Source organism: Rhea americana, unplaced genomic scaffold, assembly GCF_003343005.1.
Source record: "Rhea americana isolate MKP2758 unplaced genomic scaffold, rheAme1 scaffold_149, whole genome shotgun sequence".
Classification (NCBI taxonomy): Eukaryota; Metazoa; Chordata; class Aves; order Rheiformes; family Rheidae; genus Rhea; species Rhea americana.
Window position 1 is genome coordinate 509263 of NW_028185583.1, and position 19489 is coordinate 528751.

The 19489-nt window shown below is 38.0% G+C and overlaps 1 protein-coding gene across 5 annotated transcripts in view; it reads left to right on the plus strand.

The window, feature by feature from the left end:
* Positions 1–19489, plus strand: part of HIVEP2 (HIVEP zinc finger 2) — a 151699-nt gene that overhangs the window by 23587 nt on the left and 108623 nt on the right. For all 5 annotated transcript variants that reach the window (XM_085299267.1, XM_085299268.1, XM_085299270.1 and 2 more), the window contains exon 2: positions 16383–16488. The gene's annotated coding sequence lies outside the window, so the exon portion shown is untranslated. The remainder of the gene's footprint in view (positions 1–16382; positions 16489–19489) is intronic.

Below are 19489 nucleotides of genomic sequence, written 5' to 3' on the forward strand. Positions count from 1 at the left end.
GAACATAATTAGAACTTGAGGATTATAGGTCTGCTTTTTTTTTTTTACCTCAGCTGACCTTGGATTTGAACCTTTCCAAACTTTGGAGATATTTGTAACTAGACTTTGCTTTGTGAATAGAATTTGTTTTTTAAGTGCACCGTGAAAGATTTGGTTTATCTGTGTGATGCATGCTCGCTTGAGCAGTTGCTTTCCACAGTGCAGTGCTTGTAGATTAAAACTCTTTCTGTGGTGGCTGTGCCAACTGAATTCATTCTTCAGCAGTTCAGTTTTTCTAGTGTACTGCAATAAGATGCCTAGTTGTATTAGTGAGAAAGGAAACTTCATTCCCCGCTAAAGTATCATTCTTGTAGATATGAAATGGTTATGACAATGGAATGGTTATGACCATCTCACATTGATGCTAGAAATTAGTCTCATATGCGTAGAATATACATTTTAGTTTATTCTGTCTTGTTTTACTGTCTGTAATGTGTGATCACACAAGCTCAACAGTATACTGCTGTTATGACATACTTAGTGTAATTCTCCACCTAAGGAAGTGTGGTCTAGTGACTAGCAGAGTAAGTACAGGTGCAATTCCTGGTTCTGCTACGCACTTTGTGAGTTTAGGTTAAGATTTACACCATCTTTCGCTGATATTCATGTGACAGACATTCATAAATACAAGTTGGGCACTGAAGTGCCTTTATGCCATATTTATGTCTGTTCCCCATCTATAAATAGAGATTACAGTACTTTCTTACCTTGCAGGGATGTCATGCAGACTGTTGTTGTATTCTGCTATTGATCTACAGAGAGCCCGTAGGAGTTTTGTGCTGAAATTTATTGCATGTTTTGAATCATAATTCTCCTTAAATCAACAACAACAAAAAAAGTCACCCTTCTCTGAGTGGTCAATAATTATATACTTTGAGCAGACTGCTGCTGTTAAAGATCATACAAGTCAGGCTGCACACTCTGTTTCAGAGTCCAATTCTGTCTCCTTTATTTAAAAGTGAAAAAGGCCTGATGAAGATACAGTCAGAAGCTACATTAGAGAAGGGCAACAGCCCTGGATCCAGATGTTAAACTGCAGAAGAAGAAAGGGTAAATTTTCCTCCCAGTCAAACTAGTAAAATTCAAGGTGGAAATCTGGAATATAAGACATTGTATTATGATGAATGTCAGAGTGGACAGCAGCTTTGAGGAGTGGAGGGGGAAGAGATTTCTGCTGTTGAAAACATGCATATGGGCAAAGCAGAATATGCTAGTTTTTACTCTTTTTTTTTCATGAAATTTTCATATTAAAGTATGTGKGTGATTTAAAGGGTAACTGACCTGAACAAAGTCTTGTTTAAAACAGCTATTGGGAACACTAGAAAATATTTTCAAGTTTACAGGATGTACCATTGCTTTGTAAACCTGCGAAGTATTTGTGCAGACTCTCTCAAAGCCATATCTGGGAGACTATGTGATAAATCTCCTATAGGTGTGATCCAGCACAGCTCCATGGACTTTCATAAAGCTATGCTGATTTAAACCAGATGATGATCTGTCCCTGTGTGTCTGAAGAGAGGATGGTTTTTTTGTTCTCCATCCTGCTTCAGGACGTTGCAACTGAGTATGACGCTATAAAATATCAGTTAGAGAATTAAAGGTTGCTGTGATGGGAGTGTTTAAAAGCGTCACAAATCAAGCCAGTTCAAAATTGTGAAACTAACCTTTACTAACTAACCTTTTAAAATTCATTTAAAACTAGCTTTTTAAAAATCATTTATTAGCAGCACAGATTTTAACTGATGGTCAATTCTTACACAACAATCATCATTACATACACAGAACTCTTAGTCTTTAATAATGATATTCTAAATAGTTGAGAGTACATAATGCATGGAGCTGGTGCCATGTAGGCTGCACTRAGGGATGCGATTCTTGGTGTTTCTCAGTTGCTGAGGTTAAGGCAATCAAGCCTGAGAGCTCATTGGTGAGAGAGGTCAGATGAGAAGTGGGTTTATCTTTTCTTCTACAATTTTCATCATTTTTTTCTGATGTTTTTATGCTCTTCCTCCCTTCCAGAAAAGAGGTCTCCTCTGCTGTTGATACTGCTTATCTGGTTTTCTTTTGTTTTGCCAGTCATCTTTCTTGTGTATTTGGGACTGCCTAATTCCAGTCCTTTCTGGCACCTATTTTCTTGGATGCCTCCTACATGCAACTGCACCYGTCTTTCTTTGCCAGTTTAGTGAATGCATTGCTCACATACTTWCGTGAAGTTGTGTCTGGCTGTGCCCTCCCAGTGTTACAAAATACTTGCATRCTACTATTAGTTGTACTATTTTATGCATTTATAGTCAGGTTCAGGAAAGCTAATATTAACTGTTCCCTGATTAATACATTTATAATCTACGGGTGTCAGAGGTCTCTGCCTTGGCCACAAGGATGATGTTAGCTAAGTTAGTTGTTCTTGCAACACAAAATCTGTAGACCTAAAATGATGCTCAGTGATGTGATTTTTCAAAGATAAGAGAGTGAAATGGACATTAAAAGATAACTATTGTTTCTGAAAAGAAATCACGACCTTCAGAATGACAGCTGGTGGCTGAATTAGAAGAAGAGGAAATTTATTGTGAATACTTAGAGTTAAAACACTCTTTGGGGTTTTAGACACTCCAAAGCATTGTCAGTGATCAGTGTGGGATTTGGGGCCTAAAATATACAAGAGGGAAAATGATAACCTTGAAATTCATACTGTGTTTGATCAGGCATCTGTTCAAGCTGGTCCTTGAGCTAGTTCAAGTTGGAGGACAATAATCTTCTCCTTATTCACTAGAGTGAAAAGAGGTGGAATAAACTGAAGAGATGAAATTGAATACAGATCCATCAAAATACAGTGCAGAAAAGTCAAAGAAAACCGCATCTAGCTTCCTTCTTTTATTTACCCTTTCCATGGAATCCTGTGCAACTAAATCCTGGAAACAAAAAGAATTTAACCCTTGTTAACAAATGAACAGAGTTTCAAGTATTCTGCTCTACCTTATTATTTTTTTAAGCACTAGATGTTGTTTTACTGATAGAATATTCTAAAACATATAGTCATTTACTATATCAAAATTCAGTTGTCAGGAATCACAGATATTCTGTCTTACTTTTTTGGCCTTATCTTTACCTTTGCGGAGGCATAAAGTTAAAATTAATTACTTATTTTTGTATATGCATTTAATGTTTTGAGACAAATTGTCTGTCTGTTTCTGTTGGGGAAGATAAAGAGTTAGAGCTTTGAGAATATAAATGCCACCTTGAATTTCTTAGATTGTTCATATCAATACTCTGAAATGACCTCCCTAAGTCCCTAAGTTTGTTTTTTTTTTTTATAATTCTTCCTATTTAGGTCTTAAAATGGCAAATAAAGAAAAAAAAAAAGTGAAAGATCATAACAAATGGAAAATTTGCTATGATAGCTGGAAAACATAAACTACAGCCCTAATGAGAAAAGAAGCCCATATTGGGCCAAGCATGCCAGAAATACCTGCAGCTTGCTTAGCAAAACTTCCCAGTGAACTTCAAATTTCAGGCAGCTTCCTAAGTTGTATTGGAATCACTGGGCCCTACATATGCACTTGAAATCAAGTATATGCGTATGTACTTTGTGAATAGAGCTGGATTGTTGAGCTGGAGCCAGAATGGGGAATTTTGGGACTCCTGCTGTTCTGCTTGTAGTATTTTGCAGTAGAGTTTAAGGTTTAGAATGACACCAACTGGATCCACAGAACAATCTGCTCCTGTTCCTGTGAATTCCAAATTTTCTGTCTCACATGCAAAGTTGTACCAAGATCTGAATTTAAAAACCCATCTGTTATATCAATAGGAATAAAAATTCCAGACTTCTAAAATATTCTAGTTACCCGTTCCATACTGCTGTCACCTGTCTTTCAACTGCAAGCCATTTCTTATAGTTGCACTTTCTTCTAGCTGCTCAAAATATTTCCTCCCACCAATAGATGAAACTTCTTGTTGCCTATACTGCAATACTGGAACCACAGTAGTAGAAACTGGTAGTGGAAAGAAATAATTGCTTTCAAAATAAGATGCTTTTGATAGTAAAAAAATGAATAAATTGCTTTTATAATAATATAATGTAATATAATAGCTTTTTCTTACCAAGTGTGTGAATGGTATTAATGTTTAATGGAAAAGTTTTCTTCATATTTTTCACTAAAATGTTAATATTTTTGAAGTCCCATCAATGTCTGTATGTTTTAATACAATTTTTGTGCCATACAACTATGTTATTTGTAACACAAAATATTTATCTGATGTATCCTATAATAGCAAATTTTTGTTGTTTATTAATTTTTAYGGCAAAATAAGATTATAATTCCAGAGCTGCTGATTATAATTCACCTGCTGCTGATCCCATTTTTGTGTTGCAGTGGTGGTAACACAACCTTCACACATTTCTTGACAGATAAACTGTCAAGAGCAGTTAAATTGATCAATCATGTTTGTTTTATTCTTATCTTTTAGTAAAACAGTCAAGTTTGGCCAGAACTAGAGAGATGATACTGTATCATTTCAGATTTGCATGATTTTCTTTGTAACTGTAATGGGTGTTCACATATAAATGCACACATACGTATAACATAAACATATCTATAAACACACCTATAACATATAAAAGTAGAGGACTGGTTATGTTTTCTACAGCTTCATAGATTTTCTCCCAACATTCTTAAAGCAGTAGCTTCTCATTGAAGGCCTCAGGATTTTTCAAATATTGGCCTGCATCCTTCTTGGAAAGTTTCATGGGAAGTATTCATGACAAGAGAGGTTTGTAGCATATTCCCTTACTAAACATAGAGGTGATAGAGATCACAAAACTCTGAACACTGTCGTGCTCATGAGATGTTCTTGGTTGATTCCTGTCTGTATTCCTCACCAATCTGTGTAAAGATTTGTGCTCAGTTTTAAAGCAGAATCTGTGTTAGCAGGTGATCAGTCTTGTTCAGTTCTTCCCCAATATGAAGGACACACAAGTCTTCACCAGATGTACCCAAATATCTGCAAAGTAGCTCATTTTTCTGAGACTTCTGTTTCTGCTACCTAGTAATAGAGCCTTATCTCAATCTGTCTTCAGTGACTTACTTTTTTTCAGGGATTCCCTTGAAAGGTATCTATGGTCCCTCTCATAAAACCACCCTGAGAACACTCCCTGAGGGAGTGTTTGACAGAAGCTATTTCTTAATAGGTTAGTGTATGGCCAGGGAGGATCCCTACCTGTTTCCATTCTCATATTCCTAATCTTACTGAGGGTCTTGTCACGGAGGTGGGTCATGCAGAGGAGCATCTTGGTATGGAAGGGTCCTCCCAACGTACCAAGACAAAGGAAAAGATTTGGGCCAGGGATAATCCCACAGAGAGTGAATGATAGATTTCAGACTTCAGCTAGGGAATACCTRTCTCCTGAATTTAAATGGTGAGGTCAAAGCACAGTGCTGTTTTCCTCTGTTGATCTGGACGTTAAACATAGCTGAAAGTATTTCAGTTTCAGATAAGTATTTGATAAGACCTCTCTTGCAATACTGCTGAAATAAAGGAGATAGGTGTAGGAAAAAAAACACTGGTAGAAATAGTGGATGAAAAAGACATATGGCAGATCCCTAACCATGAAGATATAATTAAAATAAAGCCATGGATTTCTAATACTATAATATGCTGTCTGAAATGTTTACTTGATACTTTCAAAGGATCCTAGAAGCACCATGGACATTTCTGTTACCGAATTTCAGTCCCTAACATTTGTGGGTAGAGAAATGCAAGACATCAAGCATTTTCACATTTTTTTCATGGTGAAATTATTTTTAGAAAAAGGCCATATATATTATTTATTGATTTATACTTATCATTTAAAGAATTTAAAGTTTAATGTATGAATGGGTTAATGCTTTTAAATATATGATAAGTTTTGGGTAGGCTGTTTGTAGAAAATAAACTGCTGTCTGCAATAGCAGACTTTTGCAGTTACGCAGTAATAACATCAGATTCAGAATTTGGCAATGCCCTACTTCAGGGGACCCAAAGGGATGTGTGGAGGGCTGGGTACTGACCTTCCGTGGCTCTGAAGCAGCAGCAAGTCAGGCAGAAAAGCTGACAGGGAGAACTTCAAAAATAGTAATAGCCAGGATATATCAGCACAGTCAGTGCTTTAATATTTCTCATCATCTACATTCAAAATTCAGGTCAAAGATGAAAGAATACTGGGACAGAAGGTCAGCAGGACATGATAGCGAAGCRACAGTGCATGTTCTCCACTTGTGAACTTCAGTACAGCATCCATGCCAGATGCTCTAGAAGACACCCCCAACTGTTTTGTACACAGCAGCATGAACCCAGCTTTGCTATAACCACCTATCTTTTGAATGCAGTGTTGCGTTTGTGCTGTTGTATTCTTAAGCAGGAGGAGACAAAGGACTAATCCTTGATCTGAAGGCCAAGTGGCACTGGCTAGCTCACATCCATGAGGCTAAGGTAGCTTCTTTGCTGCAGATTTGTCTTGGGGAGAGCCAGTTGGAGCAGTCCAAAACACAGCCGGAGAGCAAGCTGTCAAGTACTATATTCCAGTGCTCAAACTTGCTTCCTCTCCCTCTTTTATTTAGCAGTATGAACACACCTGTAGGTGTTTAGTTAGTTGTGAACTTCAGCTTTTAGCATCTATTACATCTATTTTCACTTTGTGTTCTGTGGTGTCTTGAGAATTGACATTGTAGTTTTTTCCTTTAATGAGGACACTAATAGGCACTCTGTTGTTTACTTGAGCACAAGTAGGAATTTGAAGGAACTTGCAGAAAATCAGTACTTCTGAGATTGCTACCTCTTTATCTTAATTTCTTTATGGAAGTCAGGGGAAGGCAAACACACACAGGCATGACGTGACACACGCAGTGAGATTGCAGGTCTTTTTTACTTAGGAAACCAGGCTACAAAAGAGATCTTGAGAGGAAGGCAGCATTTGTTCCTTTGAGAATACTTTCTGGATAGGAAGCTGTGTGAAAATGCTAAGATGTTGGAACTGCRTGATGCCAGTGATTTATTATTATKATTATTATTTGATTGATGGTAATGTCTGAAGGCTTCTATGAAGATCCTCATGTTTATGTCTGTAGAGACAGTGAATGCCACAAAGATTTTACAATCTAAATATCTGATAGGTGAAGAGAGGAAAGAAATGTTATCTCAGGAACCAAAACCAGATACAGATTAAGGGATGCCCACAGTCAGATATGAAACCATATGACAGTTAAGAGTTGAGAAAAAGACACAAGTCCTATAAGCTGGTAGCGCTCCCAGCACCATGTATTGTTTAGCAGTGTAGAGTTTGTTCTTGTGGTACTGTCTGATCTGTAAGTTCCATGTTAAACATTCGGTGAACTTCTTCCAGTGAAGCTCTTCACCTACTTAGGTATCTTGGTGTCCTAAATTTGTATGTTTTATGCTGAAGTTTAAAGATGCCTCATGACATAAATGCATTGAATTTTTTGGGGGAGATCATGGAATAATATCAGATGCAGGTATTTTTAAAAAATGCTACTGTCATGCAAAAGTGAATTTCTTGTTTCTTTGTCTTGCTAACATATTCAGAGCACTTGAAAGGAAGTTATGGAATAAGGAGATTTCTACCCTAGCAGGGTAGTATCCTGTGCTTTAGTTAGGTCATGTCAGGCCATTGTTTTGCTTTTCTTATCTTAAAAATCTTGTGTCTTTATTTGTGCTCAGCTGTGGACTTGAGTTTCCTGTAAGAGAGTGAAATAATTAAGAATTTATACTACAATATCATATGTTCTCTGTTTGTAATGAGGTTTGTTTAGTTGAAGGCAGTTCTTATCTCTAGTTAAATGTGGTAATAGGTGGCATGTATACATAACAGTATTAAATAATACTGTGTATCTGYGGTTTTCTGTATAGCTGCAAAGAAATATAATTATTCTGTCTATATAATATACATATATTTGTGTATATATATATTATATGATTTATAAATAAATAAGTAAATATGTATTTATGAAAAAACAGGAAATCTGAGACAGTCAAGGTCACCCATCAAATGGCTAGCAAAACTAGGGTTTCTTGATCTCTGCCAGTTTTTAGCCTTAACTATGAGCTAAAGTTTTCAGTGGCTTTGTCTCTGCTAGTAGAGGTGTGGTACACAGCTGTAGGGTATGAGAAAGGCACATTTAATTTACTGGTCTAGAGGCACCCAGTAGGGCCCACTGCGATTCAGAGAGACCTGGACAGGCTGGAGAGTTGGGCAGAGAGGAACCTCATGAGGTTCAACAAGGGAAAGTGCAGAGTCCTGCACCTAGAGAGGAATAACCCTAGGCACCAGTACAAGCTGGGGGCTGACCTKCTGGAGAGCAGCTGTGCAGAGAAGCACCTGGGAGTGCTGGTGGATGACAGGTTGACCGTGAGCCAGCAATGTGCCCTTGTGGCCAAGAAGGCCAGTGGTATCCTGGGGTGCATWRGGAAGAKTGTTGCCAGCAGGTGGAGGGAGGTGATCCTGCTCCTCTACTCAGCCCTGGGGAGGCCTCATCTTGRGTAGTGCGTCCAGTTCTGRTCTCCCCAGGACAAGAGAGACATGAAGCTACTGGAGAAAGTGCAGCGTAGGGCTACAAAGATGATCAGAGGGCTGGAGCACCTGCCCTGTGAAGAACGGCTGCGAGAGCTGGGCCTCTTCAGCCTGGGGAAGAGAAGACTGGGGGGGGATCTTATCAATGTGTATAAGTACCTGAAGGGAGGGTGTCAGGGGGACGGGAACAAACTCTTTTCAGTAGTCTCGTGTGACAGGACAAGAGGCAATGGGCAGAAATTGAAGCACAGGAAGTTCCGCCGGACCGTGAGGGGGAATTTCTTCCCTGTGAGAGTGACGGAGCTCTGGAACAGGTTGCCCAGAGAGGTTGTRGAGTCTCCTTCTCTGGAGCTCTTCAAGGCCCACCTGGATGCAACCCTGTCTAGCATGCTCTAGATGACTGTGCTTGAGCAGGGAGGTTGGACTAGATGATCTCCAGAGGTCCCTTCCAACCTTACTGATCCTATGATTCTATGATTCTGTGCAGTTAGGTGTGCAGGATGGTTTATCAGAATAAGAAGCCGTTAAAGTAGACTCATGTAGTGACGAAGAAGGGCATGTGCTGTGTTGAATTTGATCTTAAAATCAATCTATGAACTGCTGTGCAAGATAACAAAGCCTAAATATGGTGCTGGTGAGAAGAGTAAGGGGAAGAAGGCTGCTGCTAGCCTAAATCAAGAGTTCAGATTGCTGTGCAGTTGTGTGACATCATGGAGGAGCAAATCCCTGTTGATAGTTGCTGAAGGAATTGCCAAAGCCTCTCTACTTCACCTGGCAGATGTGGTCTAGTCCTGGAGTGACAGAGCTGAGATGTTAATGTAAGTGATGTGAGCAATAGCCTCCACGGTTACTGCCTGGGATGCATGTACCTGCTTTGCAAATAAGTGGAATTTCCATCAGAATTTCTAGTGCTGACTGTGAGACACTTTCACRAGAACTAAATTTATCATTAAATAGAAGGAAGTATGAGAAAGTGAGGCTCGTTAAGTTTTATAGTCATGGTACTCTTGCTTTTAAATTTGTTATTGCATTTCCTCCAAGTCTTCCTTAGGGAAACACTTAACTTGATTTCCTATGAATTTTATCATTGATTCTTCAATTGTCATTATCTGCCTCGAGATTATGGCCACAGCTTCTGTCTACTTTATTCTCCATCAGCCACTGTCACTCTGCTCATGGGCTACCCTGTGCCTGGGAGTCCCTTAGTTTCCATACTGTGTAAAGAAGAAGGCAGAAGTCTTGATAGATCCTGGGAGGGAAGCAGAGGTGGGCATGGGTGACTGCGTAAAACGGACAACAGGTGCTCAGCAGGGAGCAGATCTGGCAGACCACCAAATTAGCACATAAAGCACCTCCTGCAAAGACCTAGTTTTTCCCAGCTAAGGGGCAACATACTCTCATGCAAAGAGCAGTAAATAATTTGCACTTAGTGTATTGCATTCTTTCCAGGGGTCAGCTCTGACTGGGAGAAAATGGAGAAGCAACTTCTGGCGGAGTTTATACTAGGGCTATCTTTTTCATGCAAGTGGCAGCACCAGAAAGAGATTAAGCTGTACAGCCAATTGAATAAACGTGCAGAATCTAAAACTCACACTGCAGGTTGATTCATCACACACCGTCCTTTTATAGTGCAAGATGAAATGTCCAGCACCACCTTCAAGCAGCCCTCAGCAGACTCGCTATTGCATTCTGTCTAAATGCACTTTAGTAATATCATCTTGAAAAATATGATTTTACCTTCCACTTACCCTTGTGGAGACAGCTTGTCAGAGCAAACATGGTACTGCAAACTTATCCTGTTTAATGTCAGGTAATTAAATTCATTGTTGAATATGGTACTAAACCAATTTAATTTTGTCTTTCAGAGCCTGCAGAGACGATTGAGACTCTGGGATGGGTTTCTGTCTCTGATTAGTGATCAAATCTTTATGTGCTTAGAATGACTCTATGTCTTTCATTTTCTGCATGTCTCTCACCTTTACTTGTGATATTAGGGAACTGAGTGTTTTTTCCCCACACTTTCATAGCCCCAACATGTACTGTCACATTTGACAACTTGCTCCATTTAATGACTTTTGTTTTCTGAAATGAGAGTTTGATTACAGTTGSTGACACGTAAGCTAGGTAGGCATAGAATATATTTTGAAATATTCCTGATCTTAAATCTTGGTTTAGGAGGTTGTTTTTCCCAAAATGTTGCTCTTGGCAGGATAGGTATGTGGGTGACCTTCTAGCATTGAGCTAATATACCAGTCTCCAGATGATCATCTACATCACAGACTGAATGCAACAGCCTCCAGTAATGTTTTCTGTCTGTCTCAATATATTCTGTGATCACTGACATTCACAAAAATGAGGTGCAAAATTAGAAAAAAAGACAAGAAGAAAGAAAAGTCAGAGCAAGGAAAAGTCAGAGCAAGTCAGAGTATGAAGAACAATAGACTTGATTAATTAAGTAGTACTGATGGAGTACAGAGACAATCTGATGGTTTTTTGATTTTAAATGCCTCTCAGAGCAGGTTATCAAAGAAAGCCCAATAAAATCTGTTTTTTTCTTGGGAATTTTCATGCGTTATTTTTTTGTACTGCTCTGGCATGCCCCTCATTCCTCTTGTGCCCCTTTGTGCCAGGGAATATCTCTGATCATTTTAATGCTCTGATGCTTTGGAACGTGAGATACTTCTGTATCGCAGTGGAACTTTCTGACTGAGTTTACCCTGTGTTTGTAGCTTAGTTTTCTTTCTCCCGTCCTTCTTCTCTTTCCCTTTTCTACCTTCCAGCTTGTTGATGCTGTTTATTTGCGGTAGGGCTCTACACATGTAGAACTGACTTGCTGTTAGCAGCAATGTAACTCCCAATTACTGGGAAACAACTATTTCTGTTTATTTCAGAATATAGCTGAAATGTATTTGGGAACATGTTTTGAAAAGAAGCTTGTTTTGTTGCTGCATTCACTGAACTGTCCAGAAAAGAGGTTGTCAGTATGCATGGATGTCAATCTGGCATATTTTACAGGCAGTAGGTTCATCCGTTTTTTATGTTACATAGTAAAGTATACAGGTACTATCATGTCTTTAATGGGGTTTCTGATGTCAGAAAGAACTAAATACGAGCTTTCTCACCTTTACAGAAATAACATTTCAGTTCTCACACAGAAAGACAAATGGCAGAAAAACAAAACTTGCGATTGTAATTCTGCTCTTAATTAATTAACTACCTTGTGAAGAAAGAAGCTTTTTTTTCCCAATTAAATTAATGTACTTTCAGGTCATTATTACATCTTTCCCTTCATGTTAAAATATATTTTTCTGCAAGGTTATTCATAGCATTTTTTTGAAATCATAAGCTACAGATACTTTAAAATTTTTGATAAAATATATGCATTTGTGCTGGTTTTTAGGCTTACAGTCAGATTTTTGGTAAACAATTCAGTGCCTGTATCTCAYCATTTTAGTTTTAGATAATTTGTCCGTTTTGTAAGTCCTTAGTCATTTTTTAAATGAGCAAATTACACTTATTTATGATGTAGAGAGAAATCAGAGAAATAAGAACTGAAACTTTGCTAAGTCCTAGAGCATGTCAGTGACTTACAGGCATCTTCTAAATACCCATATTTGTAAGACTTCTTTAGCTTTATTGGTGTTAATATACTGTATGCATTAATGTGAATATTTATAAAGCAAAAGACTGCAGTAATGCAAATATTTATAATACAGAAGCCTGCATATTTTCTTCTTCAGTGCTTTGCTTTATTATAAGAAAGGACTTCTTTGGGGGGAAGAGAGTAACTTCTCTGTAGTATGTTATATATAGATATGTTTTAGCATTGTTCTAAGACCAGTGCAGTTAGTTTTAAGAAGTGATTGCACACCTACCTTACTGTAACYTGACAGCGAGAAATATGTTTCAACTTCATTTAATTTTTCTAGCTGTTCCTCATGTTTGCATTTCCTTAAAAGTGCAAATATATTGCTTGTTAAAGCTAGGTTCTTAATTGATGACACTGGAGGTTAGCACTATCTAGCCATAGAAAATATACAGCTTGGGCAAGAGCTATGTACATTTTGTTAGAATTCTGTTTTTCTGCAGAGACTGAAAGAGAAGTTTTATGTGCCAAGTCCCTAGTGTATTCCTCTCTACACTAGATATTTCCATAGTTCCCAGGACAACTTGCTTACAGGTCTCCTATATAGTTTACAGATTTCATGAAGGCTTCCAAGGTTCTACTTTACCTAGAAAAAMCATTCTTTTGCTTTAGAAGAGTTTCTTCTAAGACATATTTTCTGTGTGTATTTTCAGAACTTTCCTGTTTCTCATTGAAAGAAAGACATCAGGCAGTATCTACCAGAAAGATCTTTGTAAAGCTCTTGAAAGTTACTTGCAAGTAGTTCTGTCTACTCTCAGCAGTTGCTCCTTAGTCCCTCCCTCTCCACCAGAAGTGGTTTGTTTTGAGCGATGTTGGCATGCTCCTACATGGTCTCTGAGGTCCTTCCATCTCGACTGTGAGTAGCAAGGCAGGAACTGAGGAAAATGGGGTATGGCTAGCAGCCTTGAAAATCTGGACCATGGCTTTGACTTGGCTGAAGAGGAGAATTAAGAATCACAGAAAAGAATCTGGGCAAAAGGGTCAAAAGATAATTAAATAGAGACTTCCAAACTCATTTCATACAGGAAATTGAACAGTACAAAGACAGTAATAGCTTTTGACTGCTACCAACCTGAATTAGTTTTGAACTAATTCACTAGAGATGAAAGACTGCATTTCATTTGATTCTGTGTGTTGTGATGTATTTGTGTTCATCATGTAGCTACTTAGCCATCATTCTTTTCTGTTCRTGTGCTGGTGTATGATTTTGGTTTTAGAATATTCATTTTCCAGGAGCACAGTTAATGGGTAGCAACATAAAAGAAAAAAAAAWTAGTTTAAACAAACTATTCACTTGAAAAATTTTGCTAGTTTTTTAAAAGGTAAATGAAGTGATGCAAGTTAAATGATCAGGTGTAGTCAATAGGAAAATATTGATGAAATGACTGCAAAGAAATCTGCGAGCAGGAAAAGAATGAGTTGCCTAGCTTATTGTTTTTTCCTGTTCAAGACAGCTGGCCATTTCTAGCAGCATAATTTTGTGGTGAGAATGCTATAAGAATTTCTCTAAGAGAGAAGATTCTTTTTAGGTGTGCAATGGGTTGAGAGATAAATGCTTTGGTAAGTGAAACGGAGTTGTCAGGAAGCAAAATTTGAACAGTCCAATAGAATGAATCTAGCACTCAGAAGACTGTCTTAGGGAAGTGACTTTGTAATGTGAAGTCTGGATATGAAAAATTGAGGGATATATTCCCTCAATTATATGTTTTTATATATATATATATATATATAAATATATATATATATATATAAAATCCTTTGGGTACTGTATAAGTTAAAGTTATCCACCAAATCCAGATAATGCTCTCCTTTTTTTTTTTATATCTGTCTCTTTTTTTATATATATCTATCTGTCTCTATCTAGGAATGCAGATACTTAGTAATCTTTTGGCATTTTTGAAAATCAGAGACTAATGAGACCTTCCTATGTGCTTTCTGGTAAAATTCTCCAGAAGGATAAGTGGATTTTCACAAGTTTGTGATCTGCCACTGATCTTTGTTAGGTCAAAAATGTTACAAGTTTTGCTGTATTTAAGCTGCTCATAGCCAGTTTGGTCCCGCTCGCAGTGTGTTCTCAGTCCCTCCTGGGCACTGCAGCCCCTGCCAGGGTATATTTATTTGATCCCCTCTGTTTCAGCCAGTGTACATACTTGTTTACCAGTAGCCCCAAGCTGCATCCAGGTCTCTCAGAAGTTCATCATTGTCTTGGTCAGCGCTTTGTGGCTTGAGCAGCAAGATGTGGCTGTGAGTAAAAGGTAGAAGAGTCCCTGCTGGGATTACAGCCGGGGTGAGCACGAATGAGATGGTGCTCCAGCCCCAGCGCGCTGCCTTTTTGCCAGGGTTTCCTCATTAGGCAGCAGAGGAAAACCTCCCCCCGAGGCGTGGAGCAGGGGGAGCTGGCAGTGGGCCAGAGCCTCYGGGCTCTCTGCTTGCAGCTGGGAATATTGCAGAAATCCTGGCAAAGGGGCATGGCCGGAGCACTCCGCTGCCAGCCAGCTGCCTTGTGCATCCGGGGGCTGTCGTCCTCGCTGTGGCTGGGTCCCATGCTGCCACTCAGAAACCTGCTTCAGTATTTTGGATTTAAATATGTGTATACTTAAATGTGGGTCCTCTCCTCGTTCTGCTTTCCAACCTGTATTTATACTGCTTTGGAGCAGGCAAACATGAGATATTACATATTAGCATTGTACCCATGGGAAGTGTATCTTGGAATATGTTCTCCCTAACTTAATCTTTATACAATTTTATGCTTGTTATCAAAGGGCAAATGCAAAGTATAGGAGGCACTGACTTGACTGAGGTGGCAGAAAAGGAAGAAGTATATGGTGCCAGTGAGGTGGGTGATGTTGACTGGCCAATGAAGCATAATAAAACAAGAGCCAAGCCATTCTGGAGATGTGCTGAGGCAAAGAAGCATTAGAATGATTTTAAAAATGTAAACTGTGGCTAAAATCTAAAAACACCATTTATTTAAAATTCTTTGTTGTTTGCCAAACTCTTGAAAACATCTTACCTGAGGATGAGATACAACTTGCAGACCAGGAGGAAGATCAGTTTCTGTTTTGGAAGGCTTGATTTAAAGAGATATAGTTTTAGCTCTGTCGCATGTGGCTTCTTGTCACTGTTGGTATGTCACTTCATGTGTGTGTTTGGGTACATTTTTGGGTATCCTGTAAGTCATTTTATTCACATTTTCAGAATAAAGAAAACCCAGTTAAGCTGCCTTTTACACTAATAGCTGTATGTTAACAGCTTTATCCACATCCTTTTGTATTGTAGAATGAGGCAATAAAATTAACAAACGAGAACTTAATTCCTGTTTCAAACACTTTTTCAGGGGGCTGCAGTTTGAAAGCTTTCTTTTATTTAATACTTAAACTTCTAGGTGATCCAAATGTACATTTGCTTCATTCAGTTGTAATTTTGCCATTACTTTAGTAGAGGAAATGCTTTTTCAGTTTTTAAACTGTACAGCTTACTTATTTCCTGTCRTACATATCTTTTCATTCAAGATAGCACTGCTAGTAGAAGTTCATTTTCTGTATCTATTTATTGATTACTTATGTTATATATCAAAATATTTAATCACAGACTCACTGATCAAGTGTTTTTAAATTATCAAATGATTATAAGCAAGATGATGTGGTTACCAGTAGGAAAGAATACTCCTTTAAGAACCCTTGATCCCTTCATGAGGGAGCTGCAGTGCTCTATCTTCTAAACGAGTGATTTTTCAATTAAAAAAAAGAAAAGGAAAGCCAAACTGATGATGTAGCAGTCAAAGGAATTATGTGCTGATCAAGAACCTGATAACTGGGAAATATGAAGTTCTGAGTCTGCACATCAGATAGCTACAGCCTATGCATTAAGAATGAAAACTACTTCTCAATGCTTTGAAAGCATGTCTAAAATCTGATCTGGAGTAATGGGACAAAATGAGTTAGCACAGCAGAAAACTTTTGCTTGCCATTGTGAACAGCAAATAATTTCTGTAAGCAAATAATTTCTGTAAGGATAATTTCTGTAATTATCCTCTACTTGGAGGATAAACATGTGAAAATGCACATGTATTAGTGGAGCTTGACGTAAGCTTCTGATAAATGATGAACTTCATCTCTGTTTTTGTTATGTTTTCAGGTGGGAGCCTCTTCTAGTATGTGAGCTACAGCGAGCTACACTGAATCATACGATGACAATGTTATCACTGCCACATCTCTGGGAACCCGTTATTCATAATTATATGGTATGTGAACTTCTGCGTCTTACATTAGCCATTACTTGTTGGAACAACACAGTAACAATAACATGAAGGTGCTAAAAGTCACTGAAGTAAACGTTAAACCAGATGTATAATCAGTTAAGCCCAGCCATTCCAACAAATGTTTATCTCCTAGGCTTGTTCTATATACAGAGTAGTGAACTGCTTTAACTATGAATATTGTCTTGAAAATTTATTTTTTTACAGATATCAGTAAAATGTTTCCTTTGGTGAAGTTATACTGGTATAATGATGACAGGTAGCTATATAGCCTATTATTACCTTTCTTAAAAAGAAAGTAGTGGTAACATAAAGGATTCTGTCCTTTAACTGTGTCTTTGCAGTTATGGCAGTAGAATTTTTGTGCTTAGGAAAGGTCATTAATTGCTTTTCTCCTTCATTCCATTTTTCAGTTTCTGGTCAATCTAAATTAGATTAATTTTACACACCAGTGAATCCTTGAAGAAGTGCAAATTAACTCCATTTTACCAAATTCAGCCAGATGATGGCAGTTATTCCCTTGATGTTTAGCTTTACATCACCCACTGTCTTTGACCAAGATGTCAATAGGAATTAAATCCATATAGCAAATCTTTTTTGCTCACCCTGTACAAGTAATTAGAGACTAAGATCCACATCTAGTTAAGGGAGGACTTGTATTTAACTTATGGCCTATGAGGCTGAAAAAAAGTTAGCGATAGCTGGCACACTTCTTTTCTACTGTTCTGACATGAAATTGTTAACACATGCTCAGGTACTGTAAAACCATGAACGAACTGGTTTTATGAGAATAGTTACATCATTATTTTATGCTTTTAAGCAGTTCATGGCATATCATATAGCCATTAGCATGCAACATCCTCATCTGATTCATGACCCTGATGCAACTCCAGCTGAAGCTGGTGGAAGAATGTTCTGTCACTTTTATGAGAGTTGAATGCATGTAGCATTTGAGACCTTTCTTTAAGTAATGTTCCCTACATGGAAGTTTTGTTTAGTGATTAGCTAGTAATTAGAGATTAAGTGTTAAAAATACAAATGTTAAAAACCAAGTTACAAGGAAATGGATCACCAAAATGGCAAAGAGAAGAGGACCCAATTATAAAAAATGCTTGCCTGTCTTCAAAAGTTAAAAAGTGATGAGAAGGAGAGGTGGCTGTTTGGTCTAAAAATGTATATCTGGATTTAATATTCTGTTTTTTAATATAATTTTGAAGACAACATCTGATGGAAATGTGCGTGATTTACTGTCAAATCAGTGATGTGAGAAATGGAAAGCAAGATGAAGCCTTACTGGGAGTGGGGAGAGGAAGTGTGTGCTTTGTTAAACAAATCAGAGTTTTGGGGAGAGCAATTCTCAACTAAAGCAACTTGTGTTCTGAATGGTGAAGATGTTTCTAGTTCTGGCTTGATTCTGGTTCTGTAAAAAGGAAGCTCCTGGAGACTGTCACTGCCACGGTCAGGTTCATACGGAAAAATGATTATCAGAATGGTGACCATTAGCAGGTCTCAAAGCCCACTGAGAACAAAAAGAAAGCAGACAACTTGGTGTTGTGCTTGTGAGGAGTTGTATAGCAAAAGGTTCTGTACTTTGCACCTTGTGCAAATTCTTTGGATATGAGGTAATAACTTTCACAGATTTGTCATCTACTCAAATCAAAATTAAGTTCRCTTTGATAGTTGATTGTAGGAGTCAGAAGGAAGTGAAGGGCTTTTTTGTTTTTTTKGGGAGGTTTACTTTGGTTTTCTTCTCTTGCCAATTCTCATGCAGCATTGCAAACATTGCAGGAAACTAATCTGCAGGAGCATAGCTCATAAAAGATAGGACTTCAGAAGGACTAGATTCTTACTATTACAGAAAAACCTCTGAGACCATTAACACTTTGAAAGATTGCAAACTTCCACAGGAAATGAAAATCRATATTGGTTGGTGAAAGAATGACAGAAGGGAAAGAAACGGAAAATGTATTAAATGGTAGAAACATCAAAATTTGAGATCCATGCAGCTGCTAGATACTGATATGAAATTCTCAGTATTTTGGAAAAATCTGGCTTCCTCTCCCCTTTAKCCTTTCCCAGTGTCATTAACTGAATGTGGAGAAAACATTAATGTTAAAATTATTTTGATTTGGGGGCATAGTAGATTATATACTGTTTTAGAACAAAATTGAGATCACACCTAGAGAGTCCAGTTACATTGTATTCTTCAGTGGAAGGTGTGTATGTGAAACCAAGTTGAGAATGAAAAGCCAGAGCAGGCCTGCCTTCATTGGTTARCATTTCTTCCATCTAAATGTGCAATTTGACAGAGAGGAGAGAAAACTTTTCCTTTATGATTTGTGTTATTCTTGCCGAGATACAATCTGGCAGTTAAACACACGTGAAAATATCAGTAGTTGCGTGAAAGCTGAAGCTCCATTTGAAGTCAGGCTGAAGATCCACTGGAGACCATTTAACTTAAGCACATGCTGAAGAGATTTGTTGGTATCAAGGTCTTTGCTATTAAACTGTTAGTCAAAGGCCCAGGCACATAACATCCCCYCTTTCACTCCTTCTCAGTATCAACTTTGACGCTTTGGTGAACGGGACTCTCTCCTGGCCAGGTGCTTAACTGCAGAATTTAAATTTCCGTATTAGGGAATTCTTTCAAAGTGGACAGTAATAACTTCCAACATTTTAATAACTTTTCCTATAAGATCTGGTTACCTGAAATTGGAAAGAATAAGCAGGCTGTGAGAGATTTAACTTTATTAACCATCATAAATCCTTTCCCTTTTGACTCTAATCAGTCCCTAGAGCCCTTTTAATGCTCTTGACATTGCACTGGCCTTTCATCGTAGCACAATATACGTTTTCCTGTAACTAAAAAAACGATGGCAAGAGCTTTACTTAAACCAGAGGTAATGGAAGTAGTGGTAAGGATGTACAACTATCAGAAATTCATTGCAAGTGAAAGGAAAACAGAGAATTGCACTTTGGCAGCRCT